The following is a 22,137-nucleotide window of genomic DNA, read 5'->3' as shown; positions in this document are numbered from 1 at the left end:
ATGGTGGTAAGTATGTGAGTCAACAAGAATTATCATTCCTTGGTGGTGGTGATGCAAAATGGGAGAACCACTTTGGAAGACAGTCTGCAAGTTTCTTAGGAAACTATACATATTCAACACTGCTGGTAGGAATGTAAATTGGTACACCCACTATGGAAAACAGTATTGAGGTTCCTCAGAAAATAAAAAAAATAACACATAATATTCTCTGCAATTCCACTACTATCTAAAGGAGTTGAAATCAGGACCTTGAAGAGAACTCTGCACTCCCATGTTCATTGCAGCACTACTCACAATAGCCAAGAGAGGGAAGAAGCCGAAGTGTCCAGGGACAGATGAATGGATAAAGAAGATGTAAATATACATACAATGGAATATCATTCAGCCTTAAAAAGAAGCTAACCTCTCCAGTTACGACAGCATGGATATAACTAGAGGACTTTATGCTACAGTGAAATAAGCCAGACACAGAAGGACAAATACTACATGTCATTTATAGGAGCAATCTATAATGGTCAATGTCAAAGAAGCAGAGAATAGAATGGTGGTTGCCGGAGGCTATGGGAGGGTGGATGGGAAGGACCTGTAGACTTAGAAAACATTCACAACCTAAAAGTTAACAGTTTTGTTCTATTTGGTAGAAACGTTTAGGACTTCTACCCAGGAGGCAGCATCTCGAGTAACCCTGAGGGTTCGAACTGCTCTGGGGAAGGGAGGGGAGGAACCAGGTCATATAGAGGTTTGCAACAAAGGGCAGGTAGTGTGAATGTCAAAGATTATCATAAATGAAGGAAAACCAGATAACCCAAGTTAAGGAGTTTAGCGCTTCTGCTTGTATGGGAAGATGCAAGAATCTGGGCCACTGAAATCATTTTTTGATATCCACCTCACCTATCTGTATCCTGTAGTTTTACATCTTGTGTTCCCTCAAGGCTCACCATCTGTGGGGGCTGCAGCTGTTGAAAACTGACAATGTTTATTCACTGATATGGCAGGCAGTATTCCAATTCTTAGTATTAATCAAAAGTTACAAAGTTTAATTATACAAAATGAGTAAGTTCTGGGAAACTACTATATAATATAGAGCTTATACTTAAGAATACTATATTGTACACTCTCTAAGAGGGCAAATACTATGGTAAGTGTTCTTATCACACACACAACACATAAAAGGTGAGAAGGCAACTGTTAGAATGGCCACGATCAAAAAATCTATGAACAATAAATGCTGGCGAAGGTGTACAGAAAAGAGAACATTCTTGCTTTGTTGGTGGGAATGTAAATTGATACAGCCACTATGGAGAACAGTATAGAAATTCCTTAAAAGTTAGGAATAAAACTACCACATGATCTAACAATCCTACTATTGGGCATATACCCTTCAGAAGCCATAGCTGAATAAGACACGTGTACTCCAATGTTAACTGCAGCACTATTTACAACAGCTAGGACGTGGAAGCCACTTACATGTCCATTGATAGATGAATGGATAAAGAAGCTGTGGTGCATATATAAACAACAGAAAACTACTAAGCAATAAAAAGGAACACATTTGAGTCAGTTCTAACGTGCTGGATGAACCTAGAGCCAATTATACAGAGTGAAGTAAGTCAGAAGGAGAAATGTAAACATCGTATACTGACGCATACCTATGGAATCTTGAGAGATGGTACTGATGAATGTATTTGCAGGTCAGGAATGGGGATGCAGACGTAGAGCTCAAACCACTGCTCTGTGATAACCAAGGGGGTGGGAAGGAGTGGGAGGTGGGAGGGAGGTTCCAGTGGAAGGGGAAATATGTATACCTATGGTTGATTCGTGTTGATGTATGGCAGAAACCATCACAATATTGTAAAGCAATGAAAAATAAACTTTAACAAGGGTGAGAGGGTAATTTTGGAGGTAATGGATATGTTTATAGCATAAACTGCAGTGGTAGTTTCACAGCAGACTTAACTCCAAACTCATCCATTTATATACATTAAATATATACAGGTTATTGTATGTCAATCATACCTTAATATATTGCTTTTTTAAAACAAACCAAACAAATTCTTGGGCTTCCAAGGTGGCTCAATGGTAAAGAATCCATCTGCATTGCAGGAGACATGGGTTTGATCCCTGAGTTAGGAAGATCCCCTGGAAAGGAAACGGTAACCCATTCCAGTATTCGTGCCTGGGAAATCCCATGGGTAGAGGAGCCTGGTGGGCTATAGTCCATGAGGTTGCCTCTGTCTTCTCCAGCGGATTTTCCCATCCAAGGATTGAACCCGTGTCTCCTGTATGGCCAGGTAGACTCTTTACCGCTGATTCACCAGGGAAGCCCATAAGGCTGGATACAAGTCATCATCCATTTGTCTATATTCACAGTGGGTACAATACCAAGAATGAAGCTAACGCAAGTAAGTGTGCTAGGTTAGGACTTTGTTTGCTAAAGTAGCTTCCTAGATTGTAGCGAACAGCCCACTCTACTGGGGCATACTGACAGTGGGGCAGGCTGTACACATGTCCAGGAAGAACACATATGGGAACTGTCTGTACTTTCTGCTCCATTGTTCTGTGAATCTAAAACTGCTTTAAACAAGTAAACTTAAAAAAAACTTTTGGGCTTGCGGTGGTGGCTCAATCCCACACCCTTCTCTCAGGATCTTATTCGTGAGTGCAGGGCCAGGCCCTCTTACCCCTCTATCCAAAGGGGGTGGGCCCCTCAATCCTCAGTTAGCCTGATTTGGATGCTGGAAGGACCGGAGGCTCCCCTCTTTGTGGATCTGAGAACATTTCTTCAGAGAAAGGCTCTCATTTCCAGAGATCCAAAAGGATGTGAGGGTGGTATCCCTTGACCACACCTGCCATGCCATGAGTGACAACTGCATCAGGCAGGTTGAGAAAGCATATGATGGTGATCCCACTGGGGGTGCTGACTCCATACCCTAAATCTGACTCGGGTGAAGGCCTAAGAGTTCCCCCTCTGCTGACCTGAGACCTCCGCCTCAAATCAAGCTCATCACTTTTCTGTTACCCCTGAGAAGGACATGAGGCCATCTCTTTCTGACTTTACAAGGCTCCTCCACGGCAACAGGGAGGATTCGGTGAGGTCTCTGCTGATATGGGCTTGGCAGGGCTGCTCTCCTTCCTCCGGGCACATCTTAGAAATATTTCTCTCTACTGACCTGAGCCAGCCAACCTCAGATAAAGGTCTGCTGACCTGGGCACCCTCCGAGGTGGGAGTCACAAGTCCCCGAGAACCCTGAATGTTAAGTGAGCGATTGCTTGGGCTGAGAACTTGGCCTGGGGCATGTTGCCCTCCCCAGCCCACCTGTAAGGGCCTCTTCCTCCTGGCTCCTGTTTCTTTATTAAAAGTCTTCCTGGGCAAGGCCACATCCTGGCAACCTCTTGACCCATTAGCCTATTGAAAGCCTTTCAGAGACTGGGTTCCCGTACCAGGAGTGATGTGAAACAGGGAAGTTGTAAGGCAAGGCAGGATGGATGTCTTGACAAAGGATAAAACACCTTAAACTACCCCTTCTCTTTACTAGCCACACTTCACCTTTTATGTGACTTCTCTTTGAACCGTTTTAACTTCCAAATGCAAGGGGCTATCCAGCATGATTTTCTGGGCCCCTGATCATTTGGGTTCTCTGACTTTGGATATGTAGATGATTATATTGTCACTAAATATTACCTTTCTCTGCTTTATTCAGACTTCTCAATTATTTTGATATGCTTATTGCTGTGGTTACATATTTCCATCCAGTGTTTTGGGCACAGAGTTCTCCTTTTTATCACCTGACATACATGTTGGACCAGTCGATCAGACATAAGGCAAATGAAAGAACACAAAGTTGGCCTCAGGCTAGGAGGAATGGCAAAGTGTGGGCATCAGACTTATTTAGGCCAGGAGTCTACTTCCAACCCCGTCATTTAAGAACTCTGTGAAACTGAATACCTTACCAAACTCTGCAAGCCTCAACTTCTTCATCTGTGAAATGGGTTTCAGATGGTCTGTCTTGGGGACTGAGAATAATCCCTGTAAAATGCCTGGCCCATTGCCTGTCCTGTCCTGAGACTGTCAAGGATGTCAGTCCTTACTGGGATCAAGTTGTCCCCAGAGATTCAACCCACTACACTGTGATTCAATTTTCAACCCAGGAGATGTCAAAGAATAAGTAGGGATCTAGGGCAAAGAACCCTCTATCAGAAAAATCCTGGTTAGCAAGGAAAACTAGCATATTCCAGTTAAGAGTATGCCACTGAAGGTCACCATGAGGTAGACATCCTCAGTGGATGTAACACAAAGCTCCAAAATGTTTCAAGGGCCCCAAACTTACCTATCTCTCACTTGCCTTTTTTTTATAAACCACTCCCACTTTCATTCATTAACCAGACGTGTCTATTCCTTCCCTACTGTTTGCCAAATTACAGTCAAGATAATTTGATTTGAATTATTATTATTATTAATATTGTTTTTGGTGGCATGGGCTCTGGCTCCCCCACCGAGGGCAGAGTGCACCAGTCCAGTAGCTTCAAGGCATATCCCAACTCAGGGGAGTGCCACCCTGATTTCTGGGAAACTCCATAGACAGAGAACAACATGAAAAAACATCTAATCTGCACAGTGTTTACCTGTACTGGAACATGGGCACAGGACACATTCCATGCCGGCTTCACATGATTTCTGTTTGATTTACTCACAATCCCAAAGCACAGGCAGACTCAGAAAATACTGCAAGTTTGGTTTCCAACCCCCAAAAGAAAGTCAATATCACAATTGAGTCAAGAAATGTTTGATTTCCCAGTGTTTTCATAAAATTTATGTTTACACTATACTGTAGGCTATTAAGTGTGCATAGCATTATGTCTCAGAACAATATATATATCTTAATTAAAAACACCTCTTTGCTAAGAAAAAATGCTAATCATTATCTTGAGACTTCTGTGAGTCCATCTTTTTTGCTGCTGAGGGTGTCAACATTGCAAGAGTTATCAAAATGGACACACAGACATGAAGTGAGCAAATGGTATTGGAAAGATGGAGCCGAAACACTTGCTGGAAGCAAGGTTGACTAACACAAACTTTCAATTTGGTCAAGAAAAGAAAAAAGAAAAGAAAAGCAGTACCTGTGAATGCAATAAAGCAAAGTGCAACAGAGTGAAGTGTGCCTCTGTTAAAGGCAGTTCCCTATCCCAGGTTTTGTCTTTAAACTATGCAGCCCACCACATGAGAACCTGGTCCCTGGTCACGATTACCGCAGCCTCATCCAGCCCGCCATGCACGCAACTTATAATCCTTCCCACTGAAGGACTTCCATTTTCCCAAGGCCCACCGCTACCTTGCATCAGGGAATTCACATTTGACTGCTGTCATGTCACCATTTCCTCTACATGACAGCTGCCTCTCGACTCTGTAACTTTATGGTCAGTGGCTAGATCTTTTCTCAGCTCTCCAAGTACTAGCATGGAGCATAGTATGAGCAGAGGCTCAGTTCATGTTTGGGGAATAAATGAGCCTGTGAGCATGAGGTTGAAATTATTAGAATTTATTTCAGCACTTTGAATTAACCAGGCATATACCAACCATCTTCCTTTTCCTCTAGTTCTTGATCCCACATATTTTACTAGTTTTTGTATTTTCAAGGAAATAACATATTGCAATGCCATGTTATCTTTCACTGGCTTACAAAATAAGATGGAGGCTTCCCCATTTGCTTTACACAACAGAAAAACTCTTATCCTTAAGACCAACAAAAAATGGTTAAGTGTGACTGATGAATCTGTAAACATATGCTAGATAAGCTTTCATTTAGGAGCAACATTTGAAAAGTAGCAAGAACATAAAAACACAGGTTTATATCTCAATTCCCCATACAGAACAGGAACACCAAGGTATTTTACACTGTGAACCCTCGGTGAGGTCCAGTCCTATACTTCTTGGAACACTGACTACTCTCTTGAGCCACAAAGTGCAGAATTTGCCTCAGCTTCACTAGGTGTGGAAGGAACTGCTGGAGGAACACTGGGACATCCGTTGGCTTGGGCCCTCTCTTCCTCATCTTTCAAGGCCTCTTCATACCAAAAGTGGAAGGCACTGGGATCCAAACGGTTAATCCTGGCCAGGAACTCCAGGACTCTCATCTTGCTTGTTTCAGCGTGTGCTCTCGGACCCCACAGGAACTCATAGCATGCTGGATCGCTGCCCGGCACTTGCCGATATTCCAAATACTTCAGCTGCACCAAATCTTGGGTGATGAGCTTCTTGGGCTCCCCAAATATGAAGTGCCTCTTCCCAGCATAGATATTCATCTTACTCAGGAAATCCCAGATGTATTCCTCTGTGGCGCAGTTGCCCTTCATGAAGATCACACCCAGGAGATTCATCAGGAGACCTGTCTTGGGAAAACCCCTGCCACGGTGCACGATCCCATTGCGGGGAGACTCATCTTGCTGACAAGGACATAAGAATGCTTGGCAGTGTTGTCTTTCTTCACGTCAATACCAAATACCACCTCCATGCTGTCAGAAGCTCTTTTGAGGATCCTGAGGAATCGATTGTGGTACTTTTTATCGATAATCTTCAGCATATTCACTTTCCTAATGGGCTTTCTTGTCTTATACATGCGTAACAGGAACTGCACCAACAGATTTGTCGGCCTGGTTAGTGAGTGTTTTCCAGACCGCACATTGGAGATGGGGGCAAGAGAGGAATTGTGTGTTTTCCCAGTTTCCCCAATGGCTCTTTTGGATGATCTTGTGGGAGAAACACTTGCAGGCACAGGGGTGGTGGTCAGGGCCCCCCGAGGACGCTTGAGATGGTTACCAGACCTAGCACCGGACCTTCCCTTAGCATCAACCCCGGGACCAGGATTGGAGGAAGAAGAGAGTGCTTCCATCGTGGTGGCAGTGACCTGAGCGCCCCTCAGATCCTGGGTGCCATGCTCAGCCTGGCGGCGTTTGTCACAGGTGTGGAGCTTACTCTTCTTACCCCGAGGCATGGTGACTGTCGTCAGGGACAACAGGCAGGAGTGCAGGTAGAACAGCACGTGATCTGGGCAGAGAGGAGAGAGGGTGAAAGGGTGTGAGCGGCTGTGGCAGGGAGGCACCAATTTACTTTTAAGAAGGCCCACTCTGCAGGTTTCCACGCGGGCACTGCTCTGCAAACCCAGAGGACTTCTTTTCTGATCGCTCTGTCCTCTGAAAACTCTGTCAAAATAATTAAGGTGAGACTCAGGCTTCAGCCTGCCAGCCCTGCCTGCTGCCTCCTGAGGCTGAGGAGCAGTGGCCAGTCTAGTCCTTCTGGACAGCTCCCTCCATTCTGGAGGGTGGGGGGTCCTCTCAGTTCATATTCAGGACAATCGCACCAACTTTTGGCAGGCACAGGGCCCCCTCCTCTGTGCGGCTCTAAGCTTATACCCCAGAGCCTGGTCCTCATCTTCCTGTGATACCTGAAGAAGTGAAGAGGTACCTCAGCCCAGTGTCCCTGGCAGGGGGCACCCACAGCAGTCAGCTCTAGGGAACTCTGTCCTGGGCTCACTGGGGTTTTCCGTCCTCTTTCAGGGTCTTTCCTTGGCTCTAGGTAGAGCCTGGGACACCCGTGTCTGCTGCCCTGGTGTACCTCCTCTCAGACAAAGGCTCTCACCAATCCCATACCATCAGAAGTGAGGGTTCCCATACACCTGACTTCCATGCCTGGGCTTCTCAGTGCTGCACGGCAGGTGGGGGTGGTGCAGAGGGTACTCTCTATTGATTCCCCTGTTGGTGGGTGAGTGCAATCATCAGTTCTTTCAGGGTCCTCATCCTGACTCCTTTGAAGCCCTGGGCCTCCTACCTTGGCATAATTGAGGTCATTCACTTAGTCCAACACCCTCACTTCTCTGAACTCTCCAGACAGAAGTTAGAAGACTGCTTATCTTCACAGATACTCTAGGTTTCTACATGGAAAAGGGCCAAAATTTATGAGAACTTAAGTTCAGTCAGTGTCCGCCTTAGTCCTTGCTCAGGTCTGGGTAGAACTCAGGACTCCTCCCAATAACCTGCGTAGCTCAGTCTCAGAGCAAAGTCCTGAATTCCCCAAGTCCCTGGAGGGGCAAAGTCAGGGTGCTACATACGTGACTACCCCCTCGCTGGAGCATCCCAGATACATAAGCACTCTGCTTTGTGATACCACCCTTAAATGGGGAGGGGCCCCCAATCAGTACTTAGGGCACTCACATCACTGCAGTCAGGACCGAGGTATCCTCCATCTGCAAGCAGGGGCTACTCCTGACCAAAGCCATCCCATCCCTGAGGCTTCCTGGGCCAAATTCAATTTGATGGCTCTGCTGGGGCTTCCCAGGGCCTACAGCAGCAGCAGCCCTCTTTGTTATGGGCTGAGTGGCCCCTGGCTCAATTCCAATTCAGTCTTCACCTCAACTCTGGACCAGCGCTGGGAATCCACCCTCCACCGGCCAGAGGCCAGGCCCTCAAACTTAAGTCCTTACTTCCTGGAAACTGTAGATGGGAAGTGAGGATGACTCATATCCGGCCATGACGCTCAGGGTCTCAGATAGCTGCTAGCAGGGGAGATGTGTGAAGGCCGAGGGGCAGGGGTGGGAGGTATGTTTTTACGGTCCTCATTCGGAGTCCCCTTCTTCATCTATCAGACCGGACACACCTCCATCACCTAAAATGTGTCCACAAGCCTCCAAACAAAGCTTCACCTCCTAGAGTTCGGCAGGGGAGAAGTCCGGGAATTGAGCACCTCAGTACCGCTTTGTGTCACCATCTTAACTACCCAGTACCCCGTTAGCACTTGGGGCTCTCCCAGTGACTAGAGTTAGGGCCTAGGTTTCCTTCATTCCCAAAATCAAGTAATCTCTTAGATCTTAAAGAATCTCTTAGATCAAGATTTACCAAAGAAGTAAGCCTAACAGTGTTGTAGGAACCGTCCCCTGCCAACCACAGAGGCGAGACTTTGTGGATTTCGTTTTGTTACAGGAGGGGTAATGGTCCCTTGACTCCACATTCAGGTCCTCACCTTGCCTACAGGTCAGTCCTGGGAATCCACTCTCTTCCAAAGGAACACCCTGAACAGAAGTCCGAGCTCCCCGCCACCAGCACGAATTGTGGGGGGAGCCACTTCCAGCTAAGGCTGCCCTGTGCAGGATCTCTGAGGGATGATGGCAGGGGCAGGGCTCTGTGGGGACCCCATTGTTCAGTGTTCAGCTGTCCGTGGGTCATCGCTTAGGGTCCTCCATGTACCATCTATCAGGGCCCAGGAACCCTTGCTCTATGGACTTGAGTCCTCTTGCCCTCAAAGCCCTAGCCTCCCCAAATCCCTAGAGGGGAGTCAGGTCACGTCTCTGAGCATCTCTCCTTGACAGGAGGGGCACCACTCGGTGAGCCTTCCTCCTTGGTGGGAGAGACCCTCTCATTAGCACCGATGGTCCTCACCTTCACTGTGGTGATGGCCAAGGCACCCACCTCTGCAGAACTGGAGTTTGACCCTGACAGAGAAGCCCTTCCCTCCCTGAGACCAGACAGAAATGAGGAGGCTTCCCATCCCTATAACTCTGCCTGGAGCCTCTGGGGTTAAGAATAGGGGTAGGGGTGTGTAAAGCCTCCTCATTTGTGGGTCTAGTGACACTTCTTTCTTCACTCAGGGACCTCACCATGGTCCTGGTCAGTCCTAGGACTTGACCCTCCAACCTGAGATTCTCCCTCTGCTGAACTGAGGCCATTCTTCTTAGACTGAGACTTTGACCTCACAGAGAACTATAAGGCTTATAAGAGGGAATGTCCTGTCTGGGCATTCTAGGCCTGAGAGCAAGTTTGGGCAGGTCTCTGAATGACCTGTATTTTAGAGTTGTTATCTCTCCAGTCCTCACTCATGGAGGCCCTCTTTTTGTCTATCTCTTTTATTAAACGATTCTTGGGGAACACCACATCCCGGCAAACTCTTGAACAGTGTCCGTAATGCAAACTTACAGTTTCATGTTCCAGACTGGACCTGAGATGGGGAAAATAACACAGAAAGCACGGGGCAGGATAGGGTGCGCTCTCAGAGAAAAATGCTGTTCCATCCTTTTCAAAAGCCAGAGACTTTTGAGACTTGTTTTAATTGATTTACAGGCATACTTTTAAAACATTGTACTTCATTTAATCATGCTTCATGGTATTGTGCTTCGTTACAAACTTAAAGTTTGCGTAACCCTGCATTGAACATATCCACGGCACCATTTTTCCAAAACCGAGTGTTCACTTGGGGTCCCTGTTTCACATATTGTTAATTCTTTAAATATTTTAAACTCTTTCCTTATTTCTTATGGAGCTCTGATCAGTTGTCTTTCTTACTAAGTAACTCTCTTATATATGTAAATTAAGCTATATACATTTTTTAGAGATTTTCTAGTAAGTGTATACAATAGGATTAACAACGTTTATAAACATGGGAATCCCCCAAATTCCTGTGATTTACTTTATGGTCATATTCACTTTATTGCAGTGATCTATAACCCAACCCACCATATCTGAGATATACGCACACTTCTAAAGGAAAGGAGCCAGATGGCTTTGAGCTATTCTAATTGAGCTTATCTGACAATGCATAGAGAGATAATCTTATTGTCACTATCATCTGTTTCTCCTCCTCACTGCTGTCATTTACTGAGGTAGCCTTCAAGGCTTTGTGCCTAAAGAAGTGTACTGGAATATATCCAGAGTCCTTACTTTTATCCCAATATACATTTGAGTGTTAAACAACACAAGCTCTGCTTAGGGTCAAGAGGAGTGTAACAGTGTGGGATCTAGAGGAATTCAGAGAGGAATCTAACTCCAGGCCTATCAGTCACTAGTGTCCCCAGCAAGGGCTCTCTGCCTGATGCACATAGAAGCCAATACTATGGAACAGGCTTTTGAGAGAAAAACTAATCCAACATGGAGTAGCAAGAAGACACGACGCAGGGCTCTCAAATCTGTCTCCTCAATCTAGAGTTTGAGGTAAAATTAAAGGGTTTAGGGAACTGCAAACTTGGAAGCGAATTGGCTAGTCTTGAATTAGTTCATGTAAGCTATTCATGCTGCTAGAAGTCAGATTTTCCGTACTGAAGGACGTCATACAGTTCTCCCATGGCAACATTCCTACTCTCAGAGTTTCACAGACTGAGCCCTCTTGGGTCAGGGGTCATCCTGAAAACAGGGGCTCCTTTTTGCATCTGCCTGGTGCTGCCTCTAAAAATAACTCGAGGTTTCATTAACCAGCAACCTGTTTTAAGGAAGCAAAACAAGTTTAAGTTGGTTGATGTTTTATGTTTCAATCCCCCCACCCATCTCTCTTTGTACATTCTTCAATCTTATGGGAAATCATCCTCAATTTGGTTAATGATTCTCAAATATTGTACAAAATGATAATCCCAGGTCTCAAATCTTTGTACCCACCAGACTGGAGTATTATATAAGCACTGACAAGGTTGGATTCATGGGTATTTAAGTAAGGTAATTATCAGAGATTTAACTTCCTTCACATGTCTCTTTATATGCTATAAAGTTTGGAGTTTTGGTGCCTGGATGGACTTATATGACTGTTGGGTTAGCTGTCCTGGCTCTTCCTGGCCACTCATCAGCCCAAACTGAGCTCTGCAGTTGAATGACCAATTTCTTCCACTGTTCAGTTCGGTTCAGTTCAGTCAGTCAGTCATGTTCGACTATTTGCAACTCCATAGACTGCACTTCCACTGTAGTGCTCAAAATAGTTTACATTTTGGCCAGCAAACAGAGCCTGGACCAACTGCCTTTAACCAATGCTTGATGCTTCTTCCCAGCCTTCATGGATTGCAGTCGACCTCAACCAGCACTCTTATCAGGAGCTTGAGGTCTCTGGATGAGGCAGAAATGTTGGCTTCCCCTGGAAAACCCCTGCATTCATGGGAGCTGTAGGAAAGCCTTCAGGGCTTGTCTATCTGTGGCTCAGAGTGCTTTGTTCCTTTCTAGGGAGAAAATGGGCAAACTAGAGGCATCACCCCTTAATTTAGGACCCAATTCCATCTCCTAGTTTGGTTTCTGGGAAGAGTTGGCTGTATGAATTCCCTGGAGAAACCACTGAGAAGAATCGACAGTCTGAAGGTGACTAGCTTGGATCTGAGGGTTCACTTAAAGAACCCTGAAAATTTTTCCATTATATGTGGCTGTCAAACTGTAGCTTGAGAGCCAAGTGCGCTACCCAGCTTCCAAGGAATCTGTCCCACCATTTTCAAGACTGGAGCCCATTTGGTCAGAGGCTCCTAATATTTCCACCCTGCCATGTGCTGAAGGCATGCTTGTCTACTGAAGATGGGCATATGCACGCTTAGACTCTGTCTCACCCTCTACCTTGAAAAACTTACCTAGTGAGGCAGAAGGTGAAAGAGTGATTGCAACATGTTGAAGAAAGTGAAAGAGGAAGCTGTCTTAAACTCTGGCTGAGTTTGAGAGAACAATTCAGGGCCACACATGTTTAAACAATGATTTCCTCACTTCCTTTCTGAGCATGCTGGGGTTTAATCTTTCTGGTAGATGACCAAAACATTTTACCACTCCAGCAGAGATCACACACAGACAAGCAAATCTAGATGTCTGGGCAATTTCCTGGGGAAACACATTCAACCCAAGGCCTCTATGTAGCCCATTACCTTTAAGACCAGAACCAATGGTTATTTCTCCTGGTAAAATTTCATTTTTAACATCACGCACACACATTTATAAGCAGTTCAATGCTATCTCCCCGCTATTCTGGCTCATACAGAAGAGGACTAGACTTTTTAGTGAGGAAATACCAGAATGTGTCCAATTGTATGAAATTCCTTTAACCAGGGCTCAGGGTATGTTCTTATGGCAGGGGGCCACATTTTCCTGTTTTACACTCCCTCATTTTACCTCTATGCTCTCACCACACCAAGGTAATCAGGGCTGATTTCATTAAGAATGTACTTGTGTGAAATTCAAAGGATCATAAAAGACTACTACAGACAACTATATGCAAATAAAATGGATAACCTAGAAGAAATAGTTTCTTAGAGAGGTACAACCTTCCAAGACTGAACAAGGAAGAAATAGAGAATGTAAGCAGACCAATTACAAGTACTGAAACAGTGATTTAACAATTTCCAATATCCAAAAGTCCAGGACCACATGGTTTCACAGATGAATTCTATCAAACAGAGAAGAGTTATTACCTATCAATCTCAAAGTCTTCCAAAAAATGGCAGAGGAAGGAACACTCCCAAACTTGTTCTATGAGGCCACCATCACCCTGATAGCAAAATCAGACAAAGATTCACCAAAAAGGAAATTACAGGCCAATGTCACTAAAGAACATAGATGTAAAAATCCTGAACAGAATACTTGCAAACCAAAATGCCAGTCTCTTCAGTAAGTGCTACTGTGAAAATTGGGCAGCTACATGGAAAACAATGAAGGGTAGTTCATTCAGGGTAGTTTTCCATTCCAGGCTTAAGCCTCTCAAGTTTGAGACCCAGCATCTGAGGGTCTGACCCCTATTCAGTGTTTCCACAGCCTCCCTGGTGGGCTCGCCATGTAGCCTAACTTAAAACTACCTTCCACCACCAGACTTTTATTGCCCTAAAGTCTCCAAGTGCCTTGCCTCAGTGTATTTACACTAGGTGCCTCATGAGGAAGCCCTAAATCCCCTCACCTCCTTACACCTCATTTTTATTGGGCCGCTAGATCTCAGGTCACCAGCTACTTTATATGAATGCTGCTCTTAGACTCTAGAATTCTATAAGAAGGGGTTGAATTTAGTTTTCTTAGCATCCTCAAAACTACCCAGAAGGCTTCCAAAGAGCAGATGCTAAGTTCATATTTGAACAACTATAGTGCAAGTGTGCAAGAAAGCAATTTTACTGGGATTTCACTTCTCTCATATTCTTAAATAAGCTAAGCCAATCCAGGTAAATAAACTTCAATTTTACAAAGAAAGACTAAAACAAATAAAACAAACCAAGAAGTGATTACCTCTTAGGATTTTTTTCTATATCTGATGATCACACAGACCTCACTGTGGAAAAATTTCCATTTTCAGGAAAAAATCCATATTCTAATATCATGTTGTCTTATTCCAAATGACAAGAAACGATTCAAGGATTTCAGTCTGTGCTATGTACTATGAAAATTCTTATTTTTCAACTTGATAATCTGCGGTACATGTGGGAACTGTGCCATTAGTATACTTGGACTCTGAATCTAAACACATCTTTAACTAAAAGGAACAACATTTAAACACAGAAAAATAAGAAAAATCTGCAATTTGTGCATATTGTATAGGAAAACAATTATGTTTTATGCTGAATTTCCATGAGCCCCACCTTGGTCCTCTGCTAGTTGGAAGATTGCCTGCTTTCTGGAAATATAATGTGAAGTATCTGCTCAGACTTCACTAGGGGTGGGAGGAGCTTTGGACATGCTCGGGAAAGCGCACTGGCCCTGGCACCATAGGAGCCTGGCTGCAGCTCCGGCTCTGGCTCTCTCTTTCAGCTCTCAAAGCCTCTTCATACCAGAACGGGAAGGCGCTGGACTTGGTATCATTGACATTAGCCCCAAACTCCCACATTCTTTTATATATCTATATCTATCATGGAAGCATCCCTTATTAGTTTACAAAATTGTACTCATCCCTTTTAATAGCTTCGTAGTACTCCACTCTGTGGATATATCGTGTTGCCTCAATTAACATGTGCATGGACATTTACGTATTTTCATATGGTTGTGGATGTCTCTTCAGGGTTAATTTCTGAAAACACTGAATTACTGGCTCAAATGTAAAAGCATATTTAATTTTACATTACTAAATTGTATTTATGCTGTAATCTCATCCTTAGACATATAGCTCTCAAAGAATGAGATCAGTATATTCTCTAACACCATATACAAAAGTAAATGGAAAATGGACTAAAGGCCTAGCTATAAGAATGGAAACCGTAAAACTCTTAAAAGATAATATGAGCAGAACACTCTTTGACATAAATCATAACAATATTCTTTTTGGATCTTTCTCCTAAAGCTAGGGAAATAAAAGCAAAAATAAATAAATGGGTGGTAATTAAAGTTAAAAGCTTTTGCACAGCAAAGGAAACCACCAACAAAATGAAAAGCCAACCTACTATATGGGAGAAAATATTTGCCAATGATATCACCAATAAGGGGTTAATATCCAAAATATATAAACAGTTTATACAACAGTTAAAAAAATCAAGAAAAAGATGGGCTGCTGCTGCTGCTAAGTCGCTTCAGTCATGTCCAACTCTGTGCGACCCCATAGACGGCAGCACACCAGGCTCCCCCGTCCCTGGGATTCTCCAGGCAAGAACACTGGAGTGGGTTGTCATTTCCTTCTCCAATGCATGAAAGTGAAAAGTGAAAGTGACGTTACTCAGTCCTGTCTGACTCTTAGCGACCCCATGGACTGCAGCCCACCAGGTTCCTCCGTCCATGGGCAGAAGACGTAAATACACATTTTTCCAAAGAAGACATACAAATGGCCAAGAGGCACATGAAAAGATGTTCAACATTATTAATCATCATATGAATACAAATTAAACCCACAATGAGGTATTATCTTACACCTATCAGAAGGCTATCATCCCAAAGGAAGAGAAGTCACAAATGCTGGTGAGCATGTGGACAAGATCTGTACACTGTTGGTGCGAATGTCAATTGGTGCAGCCACCATGGATAACAGTAAGGAGGGTCCTCAAAATCTAAAAACAGACCAAACAAATGACCCTGCAATCCCACTCCTGGGTGTATATCTGAAAAAAAATAACCCACTAATTTGGATGGTCTCTGTCAGGTACTCGATGCTTGTCTGAGTCTAAGTGTTTCCACTGCTCGTGTCCCCTTCCCCTCCAGCCTCATCTACCCTCTGCCAGGGAGCCCTCCCCAGTCCAACCTCCCTGGTTATTAAGAAGGCACCTGTGTCTGGCAGAGCCAGTGTGAGATGAAGAGATAGTCCTTCCCAGCCACCAGATAATCAGGAGGTTTAGCCGGACGTTTGAGCGCACACTGAGACAGTGAGGAGTCAGACAAAAAGCACAGACTGTGGCACTGAAATGGATTAATAAGGAACTTAGTGATGTGGCCAGTGACCCTCCAGCACAATATTCTGCAGGTCCAGTTGGGGATGATACATTTCACTGGCAAAGCACAATTACGAAAAAGAACGGCAGCCCATATCGAAGCAGTGTATTCTCTCTGACAATTCCTTCCCTAAAGACTACCCATTCACACTACCTAAGGTTGCTTTTGCAACAGAATTTATTGTCCAGACATGAACACTAATGGCGGCACTTGGTTTGCTACTCTAAGATCACTGTGGTCTCTTGCTTTCATGATTTCTAGAGTTCTGGTGTCCATTTGTCCCCTGCTATGCAATCAGAACCCAGATGATAGCCTCCCCAGTACCAGAGGTTGCATAGATCTATAAAACAGAAATAAGTACAAAATAATATTTCAGGAATGTACTCAGAAGTATACCATGTGATGCTACCTTAAAAGTTAGAATAACCTGCATTAACACGTGAATAAACTTTCAGTTCAGTTCAGTTCAGTTGCTCAGTTGTGTTCAACTCTTTGCAACCCCATGAATCGCAGCACGCCAGGCCTTCCTGTCCATCACCAACTCCTGAAGTTCACTCAAACTCATGTTCATCGAGTTGTTGATGCCATCCAGCGATCTCATCCTCTGTTGTCCCCTTCTCCTCCTGCCCCCAATCCCTCCCAGCATCAGAGTCTTTTCCAATGAGTCAACTCTTCGCATGAGGTGGCCAAAGTACAGGAGTTTCAGCTTTAGCATCATTCCTTCCAAAGAACACCCAAGATGATCTCCTTTAGGATGGACTGGTTGGATCTCCTTGCAGTCCAAAGGACTCTCAAGAGTCTTCTCCAACACTACAGTTCAAAAGCATCAATTCTTCAGCGCTCAACTTAAATTACTGCTAAAAATGAAAAAAAAATCCCACAAATTCTAAAAGATCCACACACACACAATGGAATATTACTCAGTCATAAAAAGAATGAACTTTTGCCATTTTCAAGAACGTGGATTGATTGGAAAGTATTATGTTAACTGAAATATGTGAGATAGAGGAAGACAAATGCTGTATAATACCATTTATTTGGAGAATTAAAAAATAAAACAGACTAAGGAGATGAAGCAGACTCACAGATACAGAGAACAAGCTAGTAGTGGTTACCAGTGGAGAGCAGCAAGGGGGAGGGTAAGGGCAGGGATAGAAGATTAAGTGGTGCAAACTAACATGTATAAAATAGATAAGCTACAAGGATATATTGCAATAAAGGGGATATATCCAATATTTTATAATAACCCAATATTTTATACTTTATGTAAATGGAACATAACCTTTATAAATTGTGAATCACTTTGTTGTGTACCTGAAACATAAAATATTATACATCAACTATGAAAATGAAGTGAAAGTATTAGTTGCTCAGTCTTGGTCCACTCTTTCTGACCCTAAGGACGGTAGCCCACCAGGCTCCTCTATCAATGGAATTCTCCAAGTAAGAATTACCCACTGGAATGGGTATCCATTCCCTTTTCCAGGGGATCTTCCTGACTAAGTGATCAAACCCTGGTCTCCTACATTGCAGGCAGATTCTTTGCCATCTGAGCCACCAGGAAGCCCACAACAACTATAACTCACTTTTAAAAAGTGGTGCTGGGAAAACTGGTCAATCACTTATAAAAGAATGAAACTAGATCACTTTCTAACACCATACACAAAAATAAACTCAAAATGGATTAAAGATCTAAATGTAAGACCAGAAACTATAAAACTGCTAGAGGAGAACATAGGCAAAACACTCTCTGACATAAATCACAGCGGATCCTCTATGATCCGCCTCCCAGAATACTGGAAATAAAAGCAAAAATAAACAAATGGGACCTAATTAAAATTAAAAGCTTTTGCACAACAAAGGAAACTTTAAGCAAGGTGAAAAGACAGCATTCAGAATGGGAGAAAATAATAGCAAATGAAGCAATTGACAAACAACTAATCTCAAAAATATACAAGCAACTTATGCAGCTCAATTCCAGAAAAAATTAACGACCCAATCAAAAAATAGGCCAAAGAAATAAATAGACATTTCTCCAAAGAAGACATACAGATGGCTAACAAACACATGAAAAAATGCTCAACAGCACTCATTATCAGAGAAATGCAAATCAAGACCACAATGAGATACCATTTCACACCAGTCAGAATAGCAGTGATCCAAAAGTCTACAAGCAATAAATGCTGGAGAGGGTGTGGAGAAAAGGGAACCCTCTTACACTGTTGGTGGGAATGCAAACTAGTACAGCCACTATGGAGAAAAGTGTGGGGATTCCTTAAAAACTGGAAATAGAACTGCCTTATGACCCAGCAATCCTACTTCTGGGCATACACACCAAGGAAACCAGAATTGAAAGAGACACATGTACCCCAATGTTCATCACAGCCCTGTTTATAATAGCCAGGACACGGAAACAACCTAGATGTCCATCAGCAGATGAGTGGATAAGAAAGCTGTGATACATATACCCAGTGGAGTATTACTCAGCCATTAAAAAGAATACATTTGAATCAGTTCTAATGAGGTGGATAAAACTGGAGCCTATTATACAGAGTGAAGTAAGCCAGAAAGAAAAACACCAATACAGTATGCTAACACATATATATGGAATTTAGAAAGATGGTAATGATAACCCTGTATGCAAGACAGCAAAAGAGACACAGATGTTTAAAATGGACTTTTGGACCCTGTGGGAGAGGGAAAGGGTGGGATGATTTGAGCGAATGGCATTGAAACATGTATACTATCATGTAAGAAATGCATCACCAGTCTATGTTTGATACAGGATACAGGATGCTTGGGGCTGGTGCACGGGGATGATCCAGAGAGATGATATGGGGTGGGAGGTGTGAGGGGGGTTCAAGATGGGGAACTCATGTACATCCGTGGCTGATTCATGTCAATGTATGGCAAAACCAATACAGTATTGTAGAGCAAAATAAAGTAAAAATAAAAATTAAAAAAAATAGGAATATATATTCTCCCAGGAACTTTCACATATACAATACAGTACTATTAACTATGGGCTTCCTTGGTGGCTCAGTGGTAAAGAATTTGCCTGTTAATGCAGGAGATGAGGGTTTGATTCCTGGGTCGGGAAGATCCCCTGGAGGAGGACATGGCAACTCAATCCAGTATCCTTGCATGGAAAATTCCAAAGACAGAGGAGGCTGGCAAGCTACAATCCATGGGGTTGCAGAGAATAGGAAACGACTTGGCGACTTAACAACAAGAATGATTAACTGCAGTCACCATGCTGTATATTATATCCCTAGGGCTTCTTTATTTTGTTAGTGAAAGTTGTGAATCTTTATGCCATTTGGTCACTTACACCCATTTCATCCATCCTGCAACCTCGTCTTGTGGCAACCGCCAGTCTGCAGCATGATTGACCTAGAGATTATCATACTGATTGAGGTGATTCAGACAGAGAAGGAGAAATATTATATGGCATATCTTATATGTATAATTTAAAAAGAGATGATACAAATGAATTTAACTACAAAATAGAAAGACTTTCAGTCTCAGAGAACAAATTTATGGTTGCTACTGGGGAAGGATGTGGGACAGGGATAGTTAGGGGATTTGGGATGGACATGTACACACTGCTATATTTAAAATGAATAAGCCACAAGGATGTACTGTATCACACAGGAACTCTGCTTAACATAATGTGGCAATATTGATGGAAGTTTGGGGAGAGTGGATACGTGTATATGTATGGCTGAGTCCCTTCACTGTTCACCTGAAATCTGTCACAATATTGTTAATTTGCAATCCCCCAATACAAAATAAAAAAGCTAAAATTTTACAAAAACTTCCTCCAGTGCAAGGGGTGTGAGTTCAAACCCTGGTTGGGGAATTAAGATCCCATGTGCCACAGAGCAAACCAATCAATAAAATATCATCACAGAAAAAAGTGATGGGGCTCCATGAAAGAAATAATTGATAATCTAGATTTCATTCCCTTTAAACTTCTGCTCTATAAAAGTACACCAAGAGAACAAGAAGATGTGCCATAGTCTGGGAGAAAATATTTGCAAAAGACATATCTGATGAAGGCTCTAATCTAAAATATACAAAGAACTCTTAATATTAATAAGAAAAAACTAACACATAATAAAACATGAACAAAAGATATGAATAGATACCTCACCAAGGAAGATACACAGATGGCAAACAAGCATATGAAAAGATGCTCCACATCATATACCATCGGAAGTGAAAGTGAAGTCACTCAGTCGTGTCCCACTCTTTGCGATCCCATGGACTGTAGCCCATCAGGTTTCTCTGTCCATGGGATTTCCCAAGCAAGAATGCTGGAGTGGGTTGCCAATTCCTTCTCCAGGGGATTTTCCCAACCCAGGGATCAAACCCGGGTCTTTGGCATTGGGGACAGAAGCTTTATCATGTGAGCCACCAAGGAATCATATACCATTAGGGAACTCCAAATTAAAAAAAAAAACAAAAACAAAAACAAAAAACAAGCAGCTACCACGACATGCCTTTCAGAATGGCCAGCATTCAAAGGACTGACAACACCAAATGCTGGTAAGGATGTGAATCAACAAGAACTCTCATTCCTCGGTGGTGGTGATTCAAAATGGTAGAGCCACTTTGGAAGAAAGTTTGCAAGTTTCTTAGTAAACTATATATATTCAACACTGCTGGTAGGAATGTAAATTGGTGCAGCCAATTTACAGGGAACACAGTATAGCAGTCCCTCAAAAAATCAAAAATAACACATAATACTTTCTGCTATTTCACTACTATCCAAAGGAATTGAAATCAGGACCGCAAAGAGAGCTCTGCACTCCCATGTTCATTGCAGCACTACTCACAATAGCCAAGAAAGGAAAGCAGCCTGGTGTCCAGCGACAGATGAACGGATAAAGAAGATGCAAAATATACATACAATGGAATATCATTCAGCCTAAAAACAGCTAACCTCTCCAGTTATGACAGTGTGGATAAACCTAGAGGACCTTCTGCTACAGTGAAATAAGCCAGACAGAAGGACAAATACTGCATGTCACTTATATGAAGAATCTAAAATGGTCAAAGTCAAAAAAACAGAGAGTAGAGTGGTGGTTGTCATGGTCTATGGGAGGGTGAATGAGAAGGAATTGCAGATTTAGAAAACATTCACAACCTATGCATGAGACAGGGTGCTCAGGGCTGGTGCACTGGGATGACCCTGAGAGACAGGATGGGGAGGGAGGTGGGAGGGGGGTTCATGAAAGGGAACAATGTATACCCATGGCTGATTCACGTCAAGGTATAGCAAAACCCCCTACAGTACTGTAAAGTAGTTAGCCTCCAATTAAAATAAATACATTAAAAGAAATTTAGAAAAACATTCACAACTTAAAAGTTGACAGGTATGTTTTCTTTGGTACAAACTTTTAGTACTTCAACCCAGGAGGCAGCATCTCAAGTAACCCTGAGAGAACTGCTCCAAGGAAGGGAGGGGAGGAGCCAGGTTACACAGAAGTTTTGCAGCAAAGGGTAGGTAGTCTGAATATCAAAAGATTATGATAAGTGAAGGAAAACCAGATAACCCAGGTTAAGGAATTTAGCACTTTTCCATATATGGAAAAATGCAAGAATCGGAGCTCACTGAAATCATTCCTTTGATATGAACTTCACAAATCTGGGGCCTGTATCCTGTATTTTTACATCCTGTGTTCCCTCAGGGTTCACCATCTGTGGTGGCTGCAACTGTTGATAACTGACACTGTTTATTCACCGATACAGCAGGCAGTATTCCAATTCTCAGTATTAATCAAAAGTTACAAAGTTTAATTATACAAAATGAATAAGGTCTAGGGATCTACTATATAATATAGAGCTTATAGTTAAGAATACTATATTGTACACTCTCTAAGAGGTCAAATCTTAAGGTAAGTGTTCTTATCACAGATACAGAACATAAAGGGTGAGAAGGCATCTGTCAAAATGGCCATCATCAAAAAATCTATACACAATAAATGCTAGAGAGGGTGTGGAGAAAAGGGAACTCTCTTGCATTGTTGG

At 43.1% G+C, this 22,137-nt stretch overlaps 1 pseudogene; it reads right to left on the bottom strand.

The window, feature by feature from the left end:
• Positions 1-5,682: 5,682 nt before the first annotated feature.
• On the bottom strand, positions 5,683-7,036 carry LOC114111408 (melanoma-associated antigen B3-like; annotated as a pseudogene).
• Between the last annotated feature and the right edge of the window lie 15,101 nt (positions 7,037-22,137).

The sequence above is a fragment of the Ovis aries genome, chromosome X (assembly GCF_016772045.2).
Source record: "Ovis aries strain OAR_USU_Benz2616 breed Rambouillet chromosome X, ARS-UI_Ramb_v3.0, whole genome shotgun sequence".
In the NCBI taxonomy this organism is placed as follows: Eukaryota; Metazoa; Chordata; class Mammalia; order Artiodactyla; family Bovidae; genus Ovis; species Ovis aries.
The sequence above is the reverse complement of the archived record's forward strand: the minus strand, read 5'-3'. Positions and strand labels throughout refer to the sequence as shown.